This window comes from Pelophylax lessonae, assembly GCF_965119305.1.
Source record: "Pelophylax lessonae genome assembly, chromosome: 2".
In the NCBI taxonomy this organism is placed as follows: domain Eukaryota; kingdom Metazoa; phylum Chordata; class Amphibia; order Anura; family Ranidae; genus Pelophylax; species Pelophylax lessonae.
In genome coordinates this window covers 46811433-46835923 of record NC_138769.1, presented here as the reverse complement: position 1 = coordinate 46835923, position 24491 = coordinate 46811433, and the positions used below count along the sequence as shown (strand labels likewise).

The 24491-nt window shown below is 44.6% G+C and overlaps 1 protein-coding gene across 1 annotated transcript in view; it reads left to right on the top strand.

The window, feature by feature from the left end:
- The window catches only part of LOC309545909 (bromodomain and WD repeat-containing protein 1-like), a 348182-nt gene that overhangs the window by 848 nt on the left and 322843 nt on the right, over window positions 1-24491 (top strand). The gene's annotated exons all lie outside the window — the stretch shown is intronic.

Below are 24491 nucleotides of genomic sequence, written 5' to 3'. Positions count from 1 at the left end.
GCCATATACACAGTTGGGACCCATGGGATGCCATATACACGACTGGGATGCCATATACACAATTGGGACCCATAGGATGCTATATACACAGTTGGGACCCATAGGATGCCATATACACGACTGGGACGCCATATACACAGTTGGGACCCATAGGATGCCATATACACGACTGGGACGCCATATACACAGTTGGGACCCATAGGATGCCATATACACAATTGGGACCCATAGGATGCCATATACACAACTGGGACGCCATATACACAATTGGTACTCATAGGACACCATATACACAATTGGGACCCATAGGATGCCATATACACAACTGGGATGCTATATACACAATTGGGACCCATAGGATGCTATATACACAATTGGGACCCATAGGATGCCATATACAAAACTGGGACGCCATATACACAATTGGTACTCATAGGACACCATATACACAATTGGGACCCATAGGACACCATATACACAATTGGGACCCATAGGATGCCATATACACAACTGGGATGCCATATACACAATTGGGACCCATAGGATGCTATATGCACAATTGGGACCCATAGGATGCCATATACACAACTGGGATGCCATATACACAATTGGTACTCATAGGACGCCATATACACAACTGGGACGCCATATACACAATTGGGACCCATAGGATGCCATATACAAGACTGGGATGCCATATAAACAATTGGGACCCATAGGATGCTGTATACAGGACTGGGATGCCATATACACAAGTGGGACCCATAGGACGCCAGTGGGACCCATAGGACGCCATATACACAACTGGGACGCCATATACACAATTGGTACCCATAGGACGCCATATACACAATTGGGACCTATAGGATGCCGTATACAGGACTGAGATGCCATATACACAATTGGGACCCATAGGACGCCATATGCACGACTGGGATGCCATATACAGGACTGGTACCCATAGGATGCCATATACATGACTGGGGCGCCATATACACAATTGGGACCCATAGAACGCCATGTACATAATTGGGACCCGTAAGATGCCTTATTCACAATTGGGACACGTAGGACACCATATACACAATTGGGACCCATAGAATGTGGTATACACAGCTGACATGCCATATACATGAATGGGACCTGTAGGATGTCACAACTGGGACCTGTAGGATGCCGTATACACGACTGGGACATCATATACACAATTGTGACCCATAGGATGCTGTATACAGGACTGGGATGCCATATACATGACTTGGTTGCCATATACACAATTGGGACCCATAGAACGTCATATACACAATTGGGACCAGTAAGATGCCTTATACATGACTGGGACGCGTAGGATGTCATGCATACAACCGGGGTGGCGTATACATGACTGGAACCTCTAGGATGTCATACACATGAATGGGATGCCGTATACATGACTGGAACCTGTAGGATGCCGTATACATGACTGGGACGCTGTATACACAATTTGGACACGTAGGACGCCATATACATGACTGGAATGTAGAGCTGCACGATTCTGGCCAAAATGAGAATCACGATTTTTTAGCTTGGAATAAAGATCACGATTCTCTCACGATTCTCTGTGTAACAAAAAAAAATTGGGATAACTTTTTACTGTTACGTTTTTTTTTTATTCATTAAAGTCTATTAATTGCGTTTGAAAGACTGCTGCGCAAATACAGTGTGACATAAAATATTACAACAATCGCCATTTTATTCTGTAGGGTCTCTGCTAAAAAAAATATAAAATGTTTGGGGGTTCTAAGTACTTTTCTAGCAAAAAAAAACTGATTTTAACTTGCAAGCAACAAATGTCAGAAAAAGATCCAGTCTTTAAGAGGTTAAACTTCCTTTCTGCCTGGCAGAGGGAAGAAAAAGATACAATGTAATAATTTTTGTTTATAGTTACTGGGAGACTTTGCTGATAGGCGTTTGCCAGGAGGCTTTTTTTTTTTTTTTCCACAGCTGTTCTCTCTGCTATGCAGCTATGCAAAGAATCGAGCATATTTCAGGGTTAGATCGTCAGGAGGGGTGAATCGAGATCGCGATTTTCATACGATTAATCGTGCAGCTCTACTGGAATGCCGTATACACAATTGGGACCCATATGATGCCGTATACATGACTGGGACACTGTATACACAATTGCAACATGTAGGATGCCATGTACATGACTGGGGCGCAAATATACACAGTTGGGACCCTTATGATGCCGTATACGCGACTGGGACGTTGTATGCACAATTTGGACACGTAGGACACTGTATACACGCGTGGGACGCCTTATACACGACTGGGACCTGTAGAATGTCATTAACACGACTGGGATGCTATATACATGACTGGGACTGGTAGGATGTCGTATACACAATTGGAACCTGTAGGATGCCGTATACACGAGTGGGACGCCATATACACAATTGGGAGCCATAGGACGCCATGTACATGACTGGGATGCCATATACACAATTGGGACACATAGGACACTGTGTACATGACTGGGACGCCAAATACACGATTGGGACACGTAGGACGCCATGTACACGATTGGGACGGCTCATATACAACTAGGACATGCAGGACGCCACATAGGTGACTGGGACACGCAGGATACTGTATAAAAGACTGGGGTGCGCAGGACACTGTATACATGACGGGAACCCATATTATGCCGGTACCCATTGGACACCATATGCACAACTAGGACGTGCAGAACACCTGATACAAAACTGGGACATGTAGGATGCAGTATACGTGAATGGTATACCTCGTACATTACGGGGTGCGCAGGATGCCATATAGACGACTTGGGTGCGCAGGATGCCGTATACACAACTGTGATTGGCAGGACACCGTATGCACGTCTGTGACGCGTAGGACGCCACATATGCACGGCTGTGACGCCATATACACTGTAGACATGACTGGGAAGCTATATGCATGACTGGAGCCCCTATTATGCCATATAAACACCTGGGACCCGTAGGACGCCATATACACAACTGGGATGTGCAGGACGCTGTATACATGGCTGGGATGCTCCATACACGACGGGTATGCAGGACCCTGTATACACCACTGGGGTGTGCAGAACCCTGTATAGACTAGGATGCTGTATACATGACTGGGATTTGCTTGACGCTGTATACGCGGCTGGGAAGCCATATAGACGACTGGAATCTGTGGGACAAAGTATGCATGACTGGGACGCACTGTACACGATTGAGGCGCGTTATCCTGCGTATATGTGCAGGGCAGCACATACATGACTGGGGCATGTTTTATGTTGATACAGAATTCTTTTTCTTTTATCAGTTCTTCAATAAATATTTCACAGAGAAAACCCCAGTCAGGCTGTGATCAGAAACATTGTAATGCTGTAAAGTAACTATTGTATCTGTGTTTGTTGTTGCCATGTAGTGTAGTATTACATTTGTTATATAAATGGCATGTGAAGGAAAATATGGTGCTAAGTGACATTTTTAATGGCTAAGAAGCCCGTTCTCATGGGCGGCAGTAAAACGGGTGGTCGATTGGTGTTTTTTTTTTTTTTTTTTTACTGCTCCTCTGACTGCCCGCCTAAACAATGCAATGGATGCTGGAGGGGGTAGCATGTGTTGCTTTGCTCCATGGTGTAGTGAAGGCTATACAGCAAAACCCCCGTTAGACTTACAGGTAACGGTATTTCCATGAATTTTCCAGGACAGCTACTTGAGATGATTGGCACCCTCTACAGGAAACACAAATCAGGCATAATTTAAAAGGCCCTCCCCTTTCCTCTGACCCTCAGTTGTTATGAAGATCAAGAAAACTTCCACCAATGTGTACCAGGCAGAGGAATAAGAGCTGGTTCACACTGCCGCGACCATAAGTCGCACCATGTCGGAGTGACTTTTTTTACCGCGACTTTACCTTACCGCGACTTCAGTATATGACAGATGACTTTGTGTTTGGCCGATCAGAATATGATGTGTTGTGACCTAATTCCCCTTTTCTGTTTTTTTTACTCATTTCCTCATTGCCCACCAGTGCCACATATAAGTGTCCACCAGTGCCACTGCCCACCAGTGCCACGTATAAGTGTCCACCAGTGCCACTGCCCACCAGTGCCACGTATAAGTGTCCACCAGTGCCACTGCCCACCAATGCCACGAATCAGTGTCCACCAGTGCCACGTATCAGCGCCACATATCAGTGCCACGTATCAGTGTCCACCAGTGTCACGAATCAGCGTCCACCAGTGCCACGTATCAGTGCCACAAATCAGTGTCCACCAGTGCCACTTATCAGTGTCCACCAGTGCCACGTATCAGTGCCACTTATCAGTGTCCACCAGTGCCACTTATCAGTGTCCACCAGTGCCAGGTATCAGTGCCACTTATCAGTGTCCACCAGTGCCACGTATCAGTGCCACGTATCAGTGTCCACCAGTGCCACGTATCAGTGCCAAAAATCAATATCCACCAGTGCCACGTATCAGTGCCACGAATCAGTGTCCACCAGTGCCACGAATCAGTGTCCACCAGTGCCACGTATCAGTGCCACAAATCAGTGTCCACCAGTGCCACTTATCTGTGTCCACCAGTGCCACTCACACAGACCAAGCAGAGATAATGGAATATATATACCATTACATATATACCAAATCGGCATGGCTGCAATGTGGGGAATGCCTGGCTAATCTTTCTTCTTCCTGGAAAGTCTGATAAAAAGTCGCTTCAATTAAAATAAGGAGGCGACTCCCATTGAAGTCTATGGGATAGGTCGGATCACAGGTCGCCTCAAAGTAGTACAGGACCCTTTTCTGATGTCGGAGCGACTTCAGGAGTGCTAATTAAGATGGCACTGATTGATTAACATTGCTTTTGTTATGTCAAGCAACCTGGGGCAACACAAGTTGCCTCACACGTCGCGCTAGTGTGAATGGGCTCTAATAGAACCACTCGCAAAACACCACCACCAAGGTAAATTAGGAGACCAGTGTAAAAAAAAAAAAAAAAAATAGGGTGGGAATCTAGACTCTGTCCTGGAAGATTCATGGAAATACCGTTGCCGGTAAGTCTAATAGGGATTTTCCCCCTTCATCTTCCAGGACAGCTACTTGAGAGGATAAACAAGAATATATACCTTAGGGAGGGACGACAGCCTGTAAAACCTTCCTTCCAAAGGAGAGGTCCTGGCTGGAGAGCAACTAATGCTTGATAAATGAATGGAAGAGGACCAGACAGCAGCCTTAAATATTTCTTCCCACGATGCTCCTGCTCTTTCTGCCCATGATGTGGCCAAAGATCTCGTAGAATGAGCCCAAACCCCAGTAAGAAGGGCCTGACGACTTGTAAGCTTTGAAAATAGCTTCCCTGATCCATCTGGAAATGTGGTCCCTTTTTTAGGGCTACTAAAGGAAATCGACAGCTGAGATGACTTCCTAAAATTACTAGAAACCTGTAAATAATGCAGAAGACATCTTCTTACATCCAAAAGGCTAAACCTTTCCTCCTCCGAATTCTTGGGGGAGGAACAAAAACTAGGCAGGATTACCTCCTGAGATCTATGAAAACCGGAAGAGACTTTGGGTAAGTAGTAGTATAAAGGGTCAGGTTTAATCATTACCCCATCTTCTAGAACACTTAAGAAGGGGTCTTTACAAGAGAGGGATTCCAAATCTGAAATTCTCCTGCCCTAAGTGATGGCTAAAAGAAAGGCAGTCCTAAAGGTAACCAAACTTGAGGAAGCCTCATCCAAAGGTTCAAAGGGAGCTCTAGTAAGAGCGTTCAAAGTCCCAAGGAATGACCTGCTTAAATATTCTGGGAGCTCGCTTCGCTCTAGCTAAGAGGAATCTTTTAATGAATGGCTCCTCAGCTAGCCTGACTTCCCAGAAAAGTGACAGGGCGGCAACCTGAACTTTAAGCATACTAACAGACCCCTTTCCATTCCCTCCTGTAAAAAATTCAGCACACAAGGGATAGAAAAGGAATCGCCCCCAATTTTCTTTTGCCAGGAAACAAAGGTTTTCCAAACTTTATTGTAAATCTCCAGATAGGGGGCAGTCTGAATTCTATCCTGTAGCCCTCTTATAATTCGGAGGACAAAATAATTCTCGCTTACCCCTGCCCACTGTTTGGCAAACCGGGTCAACCTTCCTTCCACCCCCGCAATTTGGTGTCAATGCAAACCTTTCATAGTTGCTGAAGGAGCAAACCGTGCCCCCCCCCCTTTGCTTTATCTTTATTGAAAGACCACTTCTTGCTCTGTTGGATACATGATTTAAAATTAGATTTCCTCTAGAAGCCACGAAAAGGCTTTTTGCCTTGGGGGGTCTACCCTTCCGTGAAGACGGGAAGCGTTTACTCTTTTCAGAGGAACGGGCTAGTACTTCCTCCAAGGTAGAACCAAACAACAACTTGCCCTCAAACGGAATACCACATCATTTATCCTTGGAGGTAAGGTCCCCCTCCCAAGATTTTAACCAGATTGCTTGTCTAGAACAATTGATAGGAGCAGATGTTCTGGCCACCCATTTAACTGTCTCTGCTGCCGCGTCGGCCAAAAATGCTACAGACTGGGCGACCAGAGATTCCCTGATCTCCTTCATAGGAGTATCAGAGGAAAGTAAACCGTCTAGTCTCTGGACCCAAACATCCAGATTCCTAGCGACACATGTGGAAGCTAGGGCTGGACCCAGAGAAAAGGCAGAGGCATCCCAGGCCTTATGAAGCAGAGCATCTGCCTTCCTATCCATCTGTTTTTTCATTACAGCAGAATCCTCAAATGAGAGAGCAGATCTTTTAGAAAGCTGAGAAATAGGGGCATCTAATCTAGGACATTTGAAAAAAAAAAACATCCTCAATCTCAGATTGAAAAGGGAACCGTCTTGTGTCTGCTGGACTGAAACAACTTTTTTTTTTTTCAGGCTCTTTCCATTAACCGGTTGCCGACCGCCGCAAGTACATATACTGCGGCGGTCAGCCCCGGCCAGGCAAAGTGACTTATATATAGGTCACTTGCCTGTCACTTGCTTGTGAGCCAATAGCGGGCGAGCGCCCGCCACGGCTCGTTCCCTAGGAAGTCCGTGCGTGTGACTGGCGGACCCGATGTCCGTTGGTCACTGGGCGATCGTCGGTGCATAGGGAGAAAGGCAGGCTGCTAATGTAAACAAGCCGCCTGTCATTCTCTCCTGTGTAGGAATGGTGATCATACGGTTCCACTATGTAGGACCGTTGATCACTGTTTCTACACCAGTAGCCATGTCCAATCACAGTTAGAAGCACGCCCCTAGGGACACACTTAACCCCTCCTTCCCCAATAAAGTTAACCCCTTCACTGCCAGTGTCATTTTGCAGGAACAGTGCATATATATATATATATATATATATATATATATATATATATATATATATAGCACTGATTACTGCAGTAATGTCACTGGTAACCCCAAAAATGTCAGTCAAGGGTCCGATCTGTCCGCCGCAATGTCGCAGTACTGCAAAAAAAATCGCAGATCGTTGCCATTACGCGTTAAAAACACCAAAAATGACAAAAATCTTTCCCTTAGTAAACGCAATAACTTTTGCGCAAACCAATCAAAATATGCTTTTTGCAATTTTTTTTTACCAAACACATGTAGCATAAAACAAATTGGCCTAAAATGTTAAATTTTTATTTATTTTTTTGGAGAATTTCATATAAAAAAATGTGAAAAATATTGTTATTTTTGCAAAATTGACGCTCTTTTTTTGTTTATAGCGCAAAAAGTAAAAATCGCACAGGTGATCAAATACCACCAAAAGAAAGCTCTGTTTGTGGGAAAAAAAGGATGTGAAATTCGTTTAGGTACAGCGTCGCACGACCGCGCAATTGTCCGTTAAAGTCACGCAGTGCCGAATCGCAAAAAAAACCCTGGTCGGAATGGGGGTAAAATCTTCCGGGGCTTAAGTGGTTAAGAAAGGATCATGTCTTTTAAGAGAATGGTGGACAGGAAAGGTCCTTGGCTTATGTTCCTGTAGTCCTCTGTACATCCTATCCTGAACAGATTGAGTCTGCTGTGGAACCTCAATCTGTTCAGAGGTATAGACTGCTTTCAATAGTTAATCAATTTCTTCTACTAGAAAAAGATCTCTTGTAGAGCTAACTGTTTCCTCAACCTCTGAAGCAGAATCTCTGCCAGATGTAGAAACTGAATTCTCCCCCTGCTCCAGAACAGAAACCAGCCCATGAACTAATGGTCTGTAGTTCTAAGGGAGGAAGAGACCTAGCAGGGACTGAAGGCTCCTGAATCACAGTGACCTGATTTTGAAGTAGAAGGCCCTAGACCTGCAAATCTGTCGCTAAAGGACTGAAAGGAGGAAACCACCTCTTTCATGGATGCCATTAATTCCTTTAAAGAGGCTGCAGATTCAGATCCTGCCACTGATTGGATACAATTCTGACATAATAACTTCTTACAGCTATCTGACAACCTAGACCTACAGTTCCGCATTTTTCTGAAAAGGTTTGTCAGCCTAGAAAAAAAAACACTTTTTACTGAATGCACCAATAAACCATAACCCCCAGGCCTACTGGTTCTCAAACAAGTATTTTTAAGAAAAGCACATACCTTGAGGGCAGTATTGGAACTGGAAGCAGCCGCTGACTCAATCTGAGTGGCAGCTCTATCAATGGGGATGTCTTCCGTGTTCATTTTGCAGACTCCCAATAGAATTGTGAGGAACGCTCAATGAGCACCGACATCACTGCAGTGCTGTTAGGCCAAGTGAAGAATTCTCCCCCTCTTCAGGTAGATTGCTTCTTCAACCCCACCTGCTGGCGTACGAAGCTCGTCTTCTTTAGACCAAGAATTAAGCAGCAGCCTCTCAGTTCCAGCCAAAAACTGCACCTGCCTCAGCACACCATCAGGTCTGACAGACGCACTCTGGACCAGGGACGCGGGGATGTGGAAGTTACCTTGTAACAGGGTAAGGTAAGTAACGCACAAGAGGAAAAAAGGGGAATCCTTTCTAGGCAAAAAAAAGATATAATAGAGCTAGCCACAGCTTAGTCTGACTATATGCCAGAAAAAAGGGTGGTCCGCCAGCCACAGTTACCAGACCATAAGAAAATAACAAACCTTACGGTGTGTACTCCTAGAGCAGTGGTTCTCAACTCCTGTCCTTAGGACCCACTAACAGGCCAGATTTTAGGTTTCACCTTGGGGATATGCAGACTAGAATTCTGCAATCACTGAGCAGCAAAATATATCACCTGTGATGTATTTCAGTTATCTTGTAAACCTGCCCTGTTAGTGGGTCCTGAGGCCCGGAGTTGAGAACCACTGTCCTAGAGGGTCTGGAAACACAAAACAAACTGAGGGTCAGAGGAAAGGGGAGGGCCTTTTAAATTATGTCTGCTTTGTTTCCTGTAGATGGCAGAGCCAATCATCTCTCAAGTAAATGATGCTGTCCTACTACTGCGAGCCAAAAGTTTGGTTTAGCCTGCTTTCACACTGGAGTTTTTCAAGCGCTTTTGCTTTAAAAAAAAAAAAAAAAGGGGGCTGAACAGCTCAAGAAAAATGGCTTTCTTTAAAACAGGGCTCGACAAATCCCAGGAGCCAGGTTGCATTGGCGACTAGGATTAGCGACCCGGCGCCTGGGCTGCACTGCATGAAGTGACTTGTTCCTGTGTGCCCCCCCGCGGGTGCGCGGGCTAAGATGCTGCGGCTTTGTGGCGACCTTGAGTGAGACTCTTTTATCAGGGAACTGGCGCCCTCTTGTTATGGCCGGGGATGTGACACTCAGCGCCGTTAGTGACTGCTTGTTTCCACTGCCTGTTCTCACTGCCCGCCCATCTCCTTCCCAAGAGAAGAGACTGAAGTTGTTGCAGACTTTATCTGGCGCCCTTTGCTTAATGGTAGGAAGGGTGGGGGTGGTTGGTTGAAACAGCCTCAGTTCCATTCACACCCTCACAAAAGATGAAAAAAGTTCATTAATTTTTTTTTTCATTAAAATTAATTTATTATTTTTCATCTCCTTGCCACAGCCACACAGCCGAAGGCCTCTTTCACACGGGCTGTCTGATCAGGATCGCAAGCAATTTTGGAAGTGTTCTCAATCTGTGCCAGTGTGAATCTAGCCTCAGAGAGCATTTGACAGGTGGCGAGGAGGCATTGTAATGTCAGAATGGCCTTGTGCGTGTGAACGGGACACTCTTAGTGAGGACTATACTTGGCTAGAAGTAACAAGATATAATTCCTGCCACAAAGCATAAAGTAAAGGTTTAGCACAGTAAAAATGGGGCTTTACTGCCCCACAACCGCTAATGTGAATAAGCCCTAAAAAGCCAGGCCGCAGCTTATACACTATATTGTCAAAAGTATTGGGACGGCTGCCTTTACATGCACATGAACTTTAATGCCACCCCAGTCTTAAGCTGGCTACACACCATACAGCTTTTGTTTAGGGATGCACCGAAATGAAATTCTTGGCCGAAGCCGAATAATAATGAAATGTTTGGCCGAACGCGGTGTTTCGCATTTTTTCCATTTATTTTGCCAATTTTTTGTCCTCTCTCTTGTCCTCTCATGTCTCTCTCTCTTGTCCTCTCATGTCTCTCTCTCTCTCTCTCTTGTCCTCTCATGTCTCTCTCCCTAAATGTTACTGTAGGGAATGGGATTCAGTGCACACTGCAGCCTTGTACCATAGGGTTAATGTTAGTGACACTGTAGGGATTGGGAAGGATGCTGGGAATGGAAATCAGAAAGCATGCAGGCAGCCTTGTAAATTTTAATTGCAGATACAGGGCACTGGGCAGGTCAGGGTTAATGTGGTAACATCATTTACTCAGTGACAGTCAGTCAGTGTCAGTGTGGACTCGATCAGATTATACAGTGACAGACAGTCTCTCATAGTGGTGGTAGTAGGAGGCTGGAGGTGGACTAGTAGGAGCCTGGAAAGGAGCACAGCCGCATACATACATTACTCACTCGTGCACTGCAGCCCGCCCCACACATTCAGTGAGTCTTACTCTCCTCCCTAGTTTTTTCAATGGCACATTCAGGAAGCCAATCACGCCGTGAGTAGCGGCACAGCGGAACCAATCAGGTGTGCAGGCACGCGTGACTGGTTCGCTGTGCAGCTAATCACGGCGTGATTGGCTTCCTGAATGTGCCATTGAAAAAACTAGGGAGGAGAGTAAGACTCAGTGAATGTGTGGGGCGGGCTGCAGTGCACGAGTGAGTAATGTAAAGTATGCTCACCGCTGAAGTGTCCCGGCTTCCCCTGCCTAACACGGAAGTCTGTGAGTCCTCCTGTCCTCCTCCGAGTCCCTTCCCCCTGTAAATATCGTGACCTCGGCGATATGAATATTGCCTACGGCCACAGAACGATAGTCGATATCATATCGACTATTGTTCGGCACAAAATTATTCGGCCTTTTGACTTATTCGGCCGAACACCGAAAGTGCTATTTTTTCTATTTTCGGCCGAATAATGTTCGGCCGCCGAATATTCGGTGCATCCCTACTTTTGTTGTTAGATTTCCTTTAGATTTACCTTCAACTATGTAGTGCAAGGGCCTGCCTGATTGCATACAAATTAAATGTTTAGATTTGACCTCATATTATATGGTTTTGGTAAATCTAAAGGAAAAAATCTAAAGACAATTGTATAGTGTGTATGGCCCATTAGTCCGTAGGGTTCAATATTTAGTTGGCCTGCCCTTTAACGCTATAAGTTTCAACTCCTCTGGCAAGGCTGTCCACAAGGTTTAAGAGTGTGTCAATGCAAATGTTTGGCCATTCTTCCAGAAGCGGATATGTGAGGTCAGGCACTGATGTTGGACAAGAAGGCCTGGCTCGCAGTCTCCGCTTTAATTTATCCCAAAAGGTGTTCGATTTGGTTGAGGTCAGGACTCTATGCAGGCCAGTAAAGTTCCTCCACCGCAAACTCGCTCATCCATGTCTTTATGGACCTTGCTTTGTGCACTGGTCCAAATCATTTGGTGGAGGGGGGATTATGGTGTGGGGTTGTTTTTCAGGGGTTGGGCTTTGCCCCTTAGTTCCAGTGAAGAGAACTCTTTTGAAAATCTTTTTATTTGGTTTTTTCAAAGAAATTGAGTAAACATATGAAAATACTGATAATAAACAACTGTAGTACATGGATGAACAAACAACTTAAGTTCACGGCTTATGGTAGGACCCACAATAAGAAGAAACCATTCAAGTGCCAGACTTTGCGTAGTAATCACCATCATATTTCAAGCAAGCAAGTGCAGAGACACTCGGAAGGGGAGAAGGGGGGCAAGGCAGCAGGCATGCCACCAGTAGCATCCAAATTACAGAAGCCACCGGAAGGGGGACGCCCCGCAGTGAAGGGAACTCTTAAGGTGTCAGCATACCAAGACATTTTGGACAAAATCATGCTCCCGACTTTGTGGGAAGAGTTTGGGGATGGCCCCTTCCTGTTCCAACATGACACGAGGCAAGTCCATAAAGACATGGATGAGTGAGTTTGGGGGTTGAGGAACTAGAGCGGAGACTGCGAGCCAGGCCTTCTGATCCAACATCAGTATCTGACCTCAGAAATGCGCTTCTGGAAGAATGGTCAAACATTCCCATAGACACGATCCTAAACCTTGTGGACAGCCTTTCCAGAAGAGTTGAAGCTGTTATAACTGCAAAGGGTGGGCCAACTCAATATTGAACCCTACGGACTAAGACTGGGATGCCCTTACAGTTCATGTGCGTGTAAATGCAGGCGTCCCAATACTTTTGACAATATAGTGTATAAGCTGCGGCCTTGCTTATTTCAAGATGACTATTATTTTTATTGGTGAGGTCCTCTATATAAAAAATTCTGCAATCTGTTATTCATGCATAGACTATGCTTCTCAGAAGTGAGGGCTCTGTAGTTTAGGGATGCATTTCCTTATTTTGTACAATTTTTCATGCTCCCATTTTGTGGTAACAGTTTGGGGATGGCCTCTTCCTCTTCCAACATGACTGGTCACAAAGCAAGGTCCATAAAGACATGGATGAGCAAGTTTGGGGTAGAGCAACTTAACTGGCCTGACCTCAACCTCATAGAACACCTTTTGGGATGCTATTAAAGTTCCTGTGCGTGTAAAGGCAGGTATCCCAGTACTTTTGACAAAGTGTATGTTTAGGCAGTATTCCTTCCTGGGCTCATATTGCCCTAACTGTATGTACCACTCGATGCACCGAGCAGCTGTCAGCCTCTCATAGAGTTTGACAGTCTGCTGGTAGTGGGTTGGACGGTGCCTCCTGTACAGTGGGTGTTTAGCCTTGGTGTAATGAGGCTCCAGCATTTAGGTGCGGGTAGAAGGTACAGGCAACCATCCAGCCCTGCAGCCTGTCAAACTCTGACAGCATGACAGCTGCTGCAGCTGAACGGTGCCCACATTTGAAACAGTCCAGGTTGTATCAATGCAAGAATGCATATGCCATAGCTGCTGAATTTCTGTTGGGGATTGGTCCCACAGGTATGGCATATGCATTCATCTAAGTTCACCTTTTAAGGAAAAAAAATAAGTTCAAAGTATTTTTGCAGGAAAAGAAATGTGCATTTATCATTGCTTTCTACAGGAGTCTGCAAACCATTGCACCTGCGATCAGTGCAATGTCAGGCTCCTGCCCTCTCTTCTCCAGCTTTCTGCCTGTAACCCTGTATGGGCTTCCAGTTACAAAGCTGGAGGAAGTATCCGTGGACTGAATGTGCTGGACAGCTCTCCTAAAGTCCATTGTGAGCCTTCTGTAATGGCGGGAAACGGGATTTGTAGTTCATTCACAGATCAGAGGTAGCTTTGTGGACAGAGCCCCATTTTAATGTGGCTGTGGAGGAGGGGAACTGCCTCCTGCTGTCACGGGAAAGTGGGGTTGCTCAGGGGATGAGGGGGATGTACCGGAACATGTTACTACTTGCATATAGGTGTATCACATTCTAAAGATGCGCTTTAACCATGCAAAAAAATAATTCTTTACCTGGAGTTGGGCTTTAACCCTTTCCCGACAGCGATAACTGGCCCTTCAAAAATTCGCTAGGTATGCCATGGGCTCCCAGTCATGTGATCCTTGGCACTGGCTGCCATAGTGATTACATGATTGGGAATACAGTAGCCAGCAGGGGAGATGACTCCATCCACGCAGTTTAGCATGGATAAGGGGAATTGAGTGGCACTCATTCAGCCCTTTCATCACAGCTGGTGTTTTTTTTTGTTAGAGACTCCAATAGCTGCAGTTTGGTTTGAGGGGAGAGAGGTGGTAAGAACGTGTGTTAGCTGATCTTTCCTCCATGGCATCCGTTTCCTGTTTCTTCGCGTTTCTGGTCCCTTTTTCTCTGCTTTTCTTTAGACTCGTTCACATGTGCAGCAGCCCTTGCCCCCCCTCTGAAAAGCAATCTTCATTGGATCAGAGTGCATTTCACAGGCATCCCTTCACTGCCTGTTTTAACCCTGAAAATGGCCCCCCATCATGCCACAATTTCTGTGCATTGCACGCTGAGCAGACTGAAAGATTTGTATTGGTCGTGTTTTACACCCGTAATGCCCACCAAATGAGACATGTTGTTTAATTTCTGCCACGATGTGTACAGCCCTGAGTGGCAGCTTTCCCTGGTTGAGGCAGCCACCTAGTTTTTTGTAAAAAGTAAAAGTGTAAAAAAAAAAATAAAAAAAAATTTAAAGCCCCACCGTGCTTACGTGCGAACGCATTCCTTAACTCCCGTACTCGTGTGTAAACGGTGATCGCACCACATGTATGAGGTATTGTCGCAAACCTCAGAGCGAGAACAATAATCCTAGCACCAGACCCCCTGTGCCACCCTAAACTAATAACCTAAAGGCGTTTAAAGCGTCGCCTATAGAGAATGCTAAGCACCGTAGTTGGTCGCCATTCCACGGGCAGACGCAATTTTAAAGCGTGACATGTTGGGAATCTATTTACTCGATGTAACATCTTTCACATTATACAAACAAATTGGGCTAATCCCGTGTTGTGGTTTCTTTTTAAATTGCGCTTGAAAAACCGCTGCGCAAATAGTGTGACACAAAACATTGCAACACACACCATTTTATTCTATAAAAAAATACATGATGTTTGGGGGTAAGTTTTCTAATAAAAAAAAAAAAAAAAAAATTTTACGTAGGTGCAAAGTGTCAGAGTAGGCTTGGGAAGAAGGTGGTTAAAGTGAATTTTTACTTTTCAGAATTAAAGTGATTGTAAAGTCAGGTTTTTAATTTTAATGCATTCTATGCATTAAAATAGCTTTCTGTGTGCAGCAGCCTCCCTCAGCCCCCCTAATAGTTACCTAAGCCCCATCTCTATCCAGCAATGTTGGAGTGTCTCGTCTGCCCGGGACTCGCCTCCTCATTGGCTGAGACAGCAGTGTGGCACTATTGGCTCATGCTACTGTCAGTCAGCAAATAAGGAGAGGAAGGGGGCCGGGCCGCAGCTCTGTCTGTGCGTCCCCGCTCGTTCCCTGCCTAGCCAGCGTGTGTGACCGGCCGCTGGCCACTCGCAATCTCCCACAGGAGAGGGAGAAAGACAGACGGCTGATGTAAACACAGCCGTCTGTCATTCTCTCTGAAGTAAGCACAGAGGCTATGTGATCCTGCTATATAGGATCGCATGTCTCTGTGGTTACTTCACTAGCCACGCCCCTAGGGACACACTTAACCCCTTGATCACTGAAGGCCCCTTCCCTGCCAGTGTAATTTTTACAGTAACAGTGCATATTTATAGCACTGATTACTGTAGTAATGTCACTGGTACCGCCAAAAGTGTAAAAAATGTCAGTTAAGGGTCTGATCTGTCCGCCGCAATGTCGCAGTCCTGCAAAAAAAAAAATCGCAGATCGCCGCCATTACTAGTTAAAAAGAAAAACAATAAAAATTACAATCTTTCCCTTAGTACTAACGCAAAAACTTTTGCGCAAACCAATCAAAATACGCTTATTGCGTTTTTTTTTTTTTTTTAACCAAAAATATGTAGCAGAAAACAAATTGCCCTAAAATGTTAAAAAAAAATTAGATACTTACTTTTTTTTTTTTTTTTTTTTTTTTTAGAATTTCATATAAAAAAATTTGAAAAATGTTTTTTCAAAATTGTTGCTCTTTTTTTTGTTTCTAGCGCAAAAAAAAAAATTGCACAGGTGATCAAATACCACCAAAAGAAAGCTCTGTTTGTGGGAAAAAAAGGACGTCGATTTCATTTGGGTACAGCGTCGCACGACCGCGCAATTGTCCGTTAAAGTCACGCAGTGCCGAATTGCAAAATAGGGCCTGGTCTTTGAGCAGCCAAATCTTCCGGGGCTGAAGTGGTTAAAGTCTTGATTTAAAAAAAAAAGTTATAGTTACCTGCTGTGTGCAGTAGTTTTGCACAGAGCAGCCCAGATTCTGCCCCCCCCCTGCAGCAAGCAACGTGTGTCCTTTCAGACAGCTTGTGTCCACTTGGCCCCACCCCCTCTTTCCTCATTGACTCATTAACTTTGGCAGCGGGGGGGGAATGAGGAGGGAGGCCAAGGTTCTATTGCAACATTGCTGGATCGAGATGGGGTTTCAGGTAAGTATTTGGGGGGGGGGGGCTGCTGCTGCACACCTGTTTTTTTTATCCTAATGTATAGAATGCATTAAGAGAGCTGCACGATTGATCGTAAAAAAAAATTGTGATCTCGATTCATACCCCTCCACAATCTCCATCCAGCATGTCCACGATTTTCAGTAATAATAGCGTTGATATAGATCTTGTGGCATGATGGTTAGGTAAAGGTAGCCTGGAGCAGAGGGACAGAAGGGGAAGCCAATGGCCGTGATGGAGCCAGCGTGAAACACAAATGGCGCTGATACCAGTATTGATGTCAGCAGGGTTCCCTGTTGAAATCCGTTCCAGTATCAGCGCTATTTGCGTTCTACTCTGGCTCCACTGCCGCCGCCAGCTTCCGCTTCTGTCCCTCCACTCCAGGCTACCTTTACCTTAGCTCATCATAGCAAAGAGCAGCAGAGACGCTTGTGATAATGTTACTGGGTAATGAGTACTGCATAATTTTTATTAAATACCAGTTCAATATTTTCAAGTAATTCATTTAAATACAGTATCTTGTCATATTTAGTGAATATAATACTTGCCTACTAAAAGTTTGTGAAGTATATCGGATGGCTACGCCTGCTAGCAAGGAACTTTTTTAATGTAAAGAGTTATTCGCACCAAGGACTTGTTTACCAGAATGGTCAAACGACTTAGCTCTTTATTACCAATTAAGTTACCGGGCCTTTTTCTTCCAAAATCCCCTTGAGTCCCAGAGCGTTTTTTTCATTTCAGCTATGTCTGCACATATACGGTTTCGGTTTTGCAGTCTACTGCAACATATACTACATCCTTTTTTTAGGGACAGATCGTTATTTGGTTAGGTAGCAAACCTAGATACATTACTGCTACCTTATTTGATGTTCAGATGTAAATCTTTAAAATAAAAAAGTTCATCAGAATCGTGAGTTTCGTGATCTTTGTTTTTGAAGCATAAAAATCGTCTTAATTTTTTCCAGAATCGTGCAACTGTACGTTTAAGATAAAAAATAAAAAAACCTTCTGCCACTGACCCACTGACTTTATATTGTAGGAACTAAATGTACGTGACACAAGTTTTATTTGGGAGTTGTTTTCCTCTAAGGTTTTAAAGTTGATGTATACCCGATTCATGAAATTTGACCATGGCACATATATCTGTAGTGTTTTCTCTACAAAGCCCAGTGTCTTTCTGTTCCTCTGTTATCAGGATGATAATGTCTGACAAGCTCTCGACACAGGAGATAAAAGCAGCTGGAATATTGTGTCGGAGAAGGGACTTGGAGACAGATTATCAGAGAGCTTGTCTATTCAAAGCTCAGCTTTGCAAGTTTCTTCGTTCCTCTGCCTATGTGGAAGGGGGGGGGGGTGCGCCTTCCCTCCAATCAGCTCACACACAGTGTATGCCCAGACTCCACACCCACTGCTGAAACGGGAAGAAAAATTTCTAACCGGATGTGCACTTTCTAAAGAGTCTAGAAAGCTGAAGACAGATGCACATGTAAAACGTATGTAGGGAGATTTGATCCTATATAGAAGGATCACAGGTGCTCTGTGATCATTTCTGGGGAAAGAACTGTTTACAACAGCTAACCATTCTTTACTCAGCGGGGAGCGATCGCGGGTGTCCACTGGCCCGTGCATCCGCATATTTGCTGTCTAGTGGGGGCGGGAGCTCACCCCAGCGGTGCGCGTTTGCACCCAGGACCGCTCCCGTGAGCCGACTTACCCCCTATGTCGGTTCGCGCAGCCATGTCAGCCTGCCACAGTAAAACTGCGGCGGGCTGTCGGCAAGCAGTTAAACTGCTTTAATGAACGTATATAAAATATTTACACTTCTGCCCAAACGATTGGAATTGCCCGGTGGGCTCCAAGTATCGCTAATTAGAAACCTGTGCTGTAGAGGAGACTGCACAATGTTATAAGTAGAACTTTCCACTGAGGTACAAAGCATTATGTTCACATTTATCAGAGCAAAGCAGACAGCCATGAAAGGGGGTCCAACTTTTTGATACTGTCCAACAGTGGTAAAAGTTAGCATTGCACTGATACAGGTATTGGTGCCAATACTAAGCAATGTTCAGATTCTAAAACTGATACTTTTTTGCTTAACCACTTACTCACTGGGCACTTAAACCCCTTCCTAACCAGACCAGTTTTCAGCTTTTTAGTGCTCTCACATTTTGAATGACAATTAGTCATGCAACACTGTACCCATATGAAATTTTCGTCCTTTTTTTTTTCACACACAGATCTTTCTTTTGGTGGTATCATCATTGGGTTTTTTATTTTTTTGTGCTATAAATGGAATTTTTTTTTTCAAATGCATTTTTGTTTTAAAAATGTTGCAAATTTTAGTAATTTTTCATAAATTGTGGCCAAAATATATACTGCTACATAGCTTTGGTAAAAATAACCCAAATAAGTATATATTTTTTGGTCTTTGTGAAGGTTATAGTCTTCAAGCTATGGTGCCAATCATTAAAAAGTAATTACACCTGATGTACTGACGGCCTATCTCATTTCTTGAGGCCCTAACATGCCAGGAAAGTACAAATACCCCCCAAATGACCCCTTTTTGGAAAGTAGACATTCCAAAGTATTTAGTAAGGCATGGTGAGTTTTTTGAAAATTTTTTTTTTTTTCCACAATTCTTTGCAGAATTCATTTTTTTTTCTCTCTTCACAAAAGTGGTCATATTAAGTTAGTTATTTCTCACACACTGTATAGGCATACTTGCAACTACATCCCAAAATACATTCTGCTACTCCTGAGTATGGCAATACCACATGTGTGGGACTCTTCCACAGCCTGACGACATACAGAGGCCCAACATCCAAGTAGCATCTCTTGGCATTCTAAGAGCAAAAATAACACACATAATTTCCTGACAAATCTATCACACTTTTGAAGGCCCTGGAGCACCAGGACAATAGAAACGCCCACAAAATGACCCCATTTTGGAAAGCAAACACCCCAACATATAATCTAGGAGGCAAAATGCTTCTTTTGAAAATGTAATTTTTTTTCCCACAAGTTTGTGGAAAGAAAATGAAAATGCATTTTCTCTCATTCATCGACAGACGCAGCTCTTCCTATTCATAGACTCATAGGGTATGCTCCTCCTCCTAGGGATAGACACTAGGCAGAAAAAAAAATTGTCCATGCCTATGGTGGCTGTGCTATTTTCAAACAGTTTTATTCTGCCAAGTTTCATGGATAGGACCTAGCTCCCTGCTGGGACTTCGGTCTTAGCTGTAACAGGGAAAGTTTGATTTTTTTTTTTTAACTGGTTATTTCCTGAGGACCAAGATCCAGAGGAACTACAAGCAACTGCCGGCTGGTATTTGCACTGGATAATCTAGATCCTTAAGACCTCCCAGCCTGGCCATTGAGCAGGAGAGTCCAGAACTAGGCCTCGCCACGACAGTGCCCCAATGGATGGGGACAAGCCTGCGAGTGGATCATCTTGCCGGGATGCAAACAACCTGGAAGGCCCCGAGTCGAAGCTTCCCCTTGACTAACAGCACCCCCATCCCAGGTGGGAGGTGATCTGTTTTGGAGTGGCGCCCACCTTGTACCATGGTATGGTGAGTTTAGGTCTTCTGGGGGTTTCTGAGAAGACCTGCTCAGATAAATCGAAGACGGACCAGGCCGCATCTGCAGATCAGTCTTTGTCTGCGTGATGGGGTGCCCTCACCCGTTTCTTAGGTGGGGGGACGTCTTTGATTCTTTCCGGAGCCGGGTTCTTCTCAAGTACGCTTTATAGGGGGTTCTGCTTTGGTGAGGGTCTTTCCTTCCTCGGACAAGCTGCAAAAGCTACAGGACACTATCCAGTTGCTGTTAGCAGTTTGTCTGTCTTTTCTACGAAATTGCAGAGGTTCAGGGCAATATGGTTTGGCATTAGCCACTGGGCAACTCGTCTGCAAGATTGTCCTGTCCGGACTCAATCGGCCTATGCCACGGCTGTGCCTTGGCAGCCCGGGAGTAGTTCCCTCACCCCAAAGCTTTTTCATCTTCTGTGTGTCCGGGGGGGGGGGGGGGGAGGTCAATTTGCTTCTTGCCTCACCTAGACGGTTCAGAGGTTTGTAGCCGGGTCTCTGGCTCATCTGACCGACACCAAAGATGCACTGGTGGCACCTTGGGGTCAGTACCGACTGAGTTATGCCTTCCATACTTGCAAGTCTCCTGCCGAGACTTTTATGCAGGATAGGGGGGAAAGAATTCTGGTCATTCTGGTGGCCCAGACTGGCCTTGCCGGTCTTGTTATGCATATCTGGTAAGGTTGGTCGCCGATGCTTTGGAGACTTCATCCTACTTTACAGTCGCTGGCTTTAACAGCATGGCTGTTGAAAGCCAGGTGTTGAGGAATAGAGGTTTTTCTGACTCTGTGATTCCTACGTTGTTCAAGGCCAGGAAGTCCTCTTCCAGGAAGATCTAGCATACATGGAAATCGTACATTTCATGGTGTTATCTGTTCTTCAAATGCCTCCTTTTGAAAGACTTTGGGGGCTTTTTCTGTTGTCCTTGTCTCGGAAGGTTGCCTTCTTGGTGGCTAGCACTTCTGCCCGCAGAGTTTCTGACTGGCGGCGTTGTCTTGCTGAGCACCTTATCTGGTGGTACATAGAGATAAGGTGGTACTTCGACCTAATCGGTCATTCCTTCCTAAGGTGGTTTCTGATTTTCATCTGAATTAAGACATTGTATTGCCTTCACTTTGTCCTAAACCTCAGCATCTGACGGAGCAGGCTTTGCATTCTTTGGCTGTGGTTCGGGTGATCAGGATCTATTTATAGACCACTGAGTCCTTTCAAAGATCAGACGCTCCTGTTGTCCTTTTTGATGGACCTCGTAAGGGTATGGCTGCGTCAACTGCGACCATTTCCAGATGGATCAGGCAGACGGCGGTACAAGCCTATTCATTGAAGGGCCAGGTTCCTCCTTTCCCAGTGAAGGCTCTCTACGAGAGCGATGATTGTCTCTTGGGCTTTTTGCCATCAGACGTCGGTGTTTGCAAGGGGGCAACTTGGTTGTCTGTGCATACACTCACTAAATTCTACAAGCTAGATGTGTTGGCATCCGCGAATGCTTCTTTTGGCCGCAAAGTTTTGCAGACTGCAGTTTAAAGAGAATATCCTTTTGTTTCTCCTTTGAGGGTTCCATTGTTTCCGGATGAGCTCCAGTTGTTCCTAGTTGAGCTCTATTTCATCTGAAGGGGAAATATGGGAATGGCGCTGCCTAATATAAAAAAATGTGTTCAATATGATAAAGTGTGATATATATGTGGTATGTGTAAAATCAAATGATCAATGAAAAAAATAAAGATCTGTGAAAAAATGTATTCATAAAGTGACAGTATCCTAAATATCTGTGTATGATCCCAAGACTGTGATATTAACAGTAAATATATGATTCAAAGACGACCAAGGTATATATATAAAGCAATAGAAATAGTGTATAAAAATTTATTGCAAATTAATAAATAAAAAAAAAAAAAATGTGTATGTATGTGTGTGTATGTGTGTATGTATGTGTGTGTATGTGTGTATGTATGTGTGTGTATGTGTGTATATATATATATATATATATATATATATATATATATATATATATATATATATATATATATATATATATTGCATCAAAATGATAAGGTGCATAGGTGTCTAAAAGTGAACATATAAAATATATGGTATATAAATAAATATATATATATATATATATATATATATATATATATATATATATATATAAATAATACGTGACCAATAATAAGTGAATGAATATATAGTGAGATGGTCAAAACGGGTGACTACAGTGAGATGTAGTAAGATCAAATGGCAAGTTATGAAATAAAGTGACTGAGTGGTAAAATATGGCTAAAAATAATACAACTGGTGATTGGGTGGCTATATGTCCAATAAATATTAGAAAGCAGGTGGCAAAAATCTTCGTGTGAATATTACACATTAGGTGACCCCGTGGTGGGTGGTGAGGTGCTCCGTGACCCCTATAATAGGTAGCCCACTCACCAGAAATACCCACCCCACACAGGGGTATAGAGCGGGTATATAAAGGTGGTCCTGTAGGTGGATCCTTGCTCCCTCTGTGGGTCCTGGGATGGACGTCCTTGAGGGTCCCTGTAGGATACTGGGGTATGGAAGGTTTCCTATAGGAGGATGGCCAGGGTCTGATGGGGTCCTGATGGGGTCTTAACGGTATAGGGTGGTAGCTCCGAGATTCCACGGTAGGTCAGCCAGTTTCAATGAGACAGGTATAGTGCATCAAAGCCGTATGAAATGAGGGAAAGGCACATAGTGTAATAATGTCCGGTAGGTGTTTTATTTGCAAATCAGATAAAAGGTACTCCCATTTGAGAAGGTACAAACAAGCGGTGTATCGTGCGTCTGGAACGCAATGCGATCCACGCCAAATGCCGGAACCGGAAGTGATGCAACACGTTGTACGCCTGGCTGAAGACGTATGCTTACGAAACGGCTTTGATGCACTATACCTGTCCCATTGAAACTGGCTGACCTACCGTGGAAACTCGGAGCTACCACCCTATACCGTTAAGACCCCATCAGACCCTGGCCATCCTCCTATAGGAAACCTTCCATACCCCGGTATCCTACAAGGACCCTCAAGGACGTCCATCCCAGGACCCACAGAGGGAGCAAGGATCCACCTACAGGACCACCTTTTTATATACCCGCTCTATACCCCTGTGTGGGGTGGGTATTTCTGGTGAGTGGGCTACCTATTATAGGGGTTACGGAGCACCTCACCACCCACCACGGGGTCACCTAATGTGTAATATTTACACAAAGATTTTTGCCACCTGCTTTCTAATATTTATTGGACTTTTATAGCCACCCAATCACCAGTTGTATTATTTTTAGCCATATTTTACCACTCAGTCACTTTATTTCATAACTTGCCATTTGATCTTACTACCTCTCACTGTAGTCACCCCTTTGACCATCTCACTATATATTTATTCACTTATTATTGGTCACGTATTTTTTATATATATATATTAGGGATGCACCGAATATTCGGCGGCCGAACATTATTCGGCCGAAAATAGAAAAAATAGCACTTTCGGTGTTCGGCCGAATAAGTCAAAAGGCCGAATAATTTTGTGCCGAACAATAGGGCTGAACGATAGTCGATATGATATCGACTATCGTTCTGTGGCCGTAGGCGATATTCATATCGCCGAGGTCACGATATTTACAGGGGGAAGGGACTCGGAGGAGGACAGGAGGACTCACAGACTTCCGTGTTAGGCAGGGGAAGCCGGGACACTTCAGCGGTGAGCATACATTACTCACTCGTGCACTGCAGCCCGCCCCACACATTCAGTGAGTCTTACTCTCCTCCCTAGTTTTTTCAATGGCACATTCAGGAAGCCAATCACGTCGTGATTAGCTGCACAGCGAACCAATCACGTGTGCCTGCACACCTGATTGGTTCCGCTGTGCCGCTACTCACAGCGTGATTGGCTTCCTGAATGTGCCATTGAAAAAACTAGGGAGGAGAGTAAGACTCACTGAATGTGTGGGGCGGGCTGCAGTGCACGAGTGAGTAATGTATGTATGCGGCTGTGCTCCTTTCCAGGCTCCTACTAGTCCACCTCCAGCCTCCTACTACCACCACTATGAGAGACTGTCTGTCACTGTATAATCTGATCGAGTCCACACTGACTGACTGTCACTGAGTAATTAATGTTACCACATTAACCCTGACCTGCCCAGTGCCCTGTATCTGCAATTAAAATTTACAAGGCTGCCTGCATGCTTCCTGATTTCCATTCCCAGCATCCTTCCCAATCCCTACAGTGTCACTAACATTAACCCTATGGTACAAGGCTGCAGTGTGCACTGAATCCCATTCCCTTCAGTAACATTTAGGGAGAGAGAGA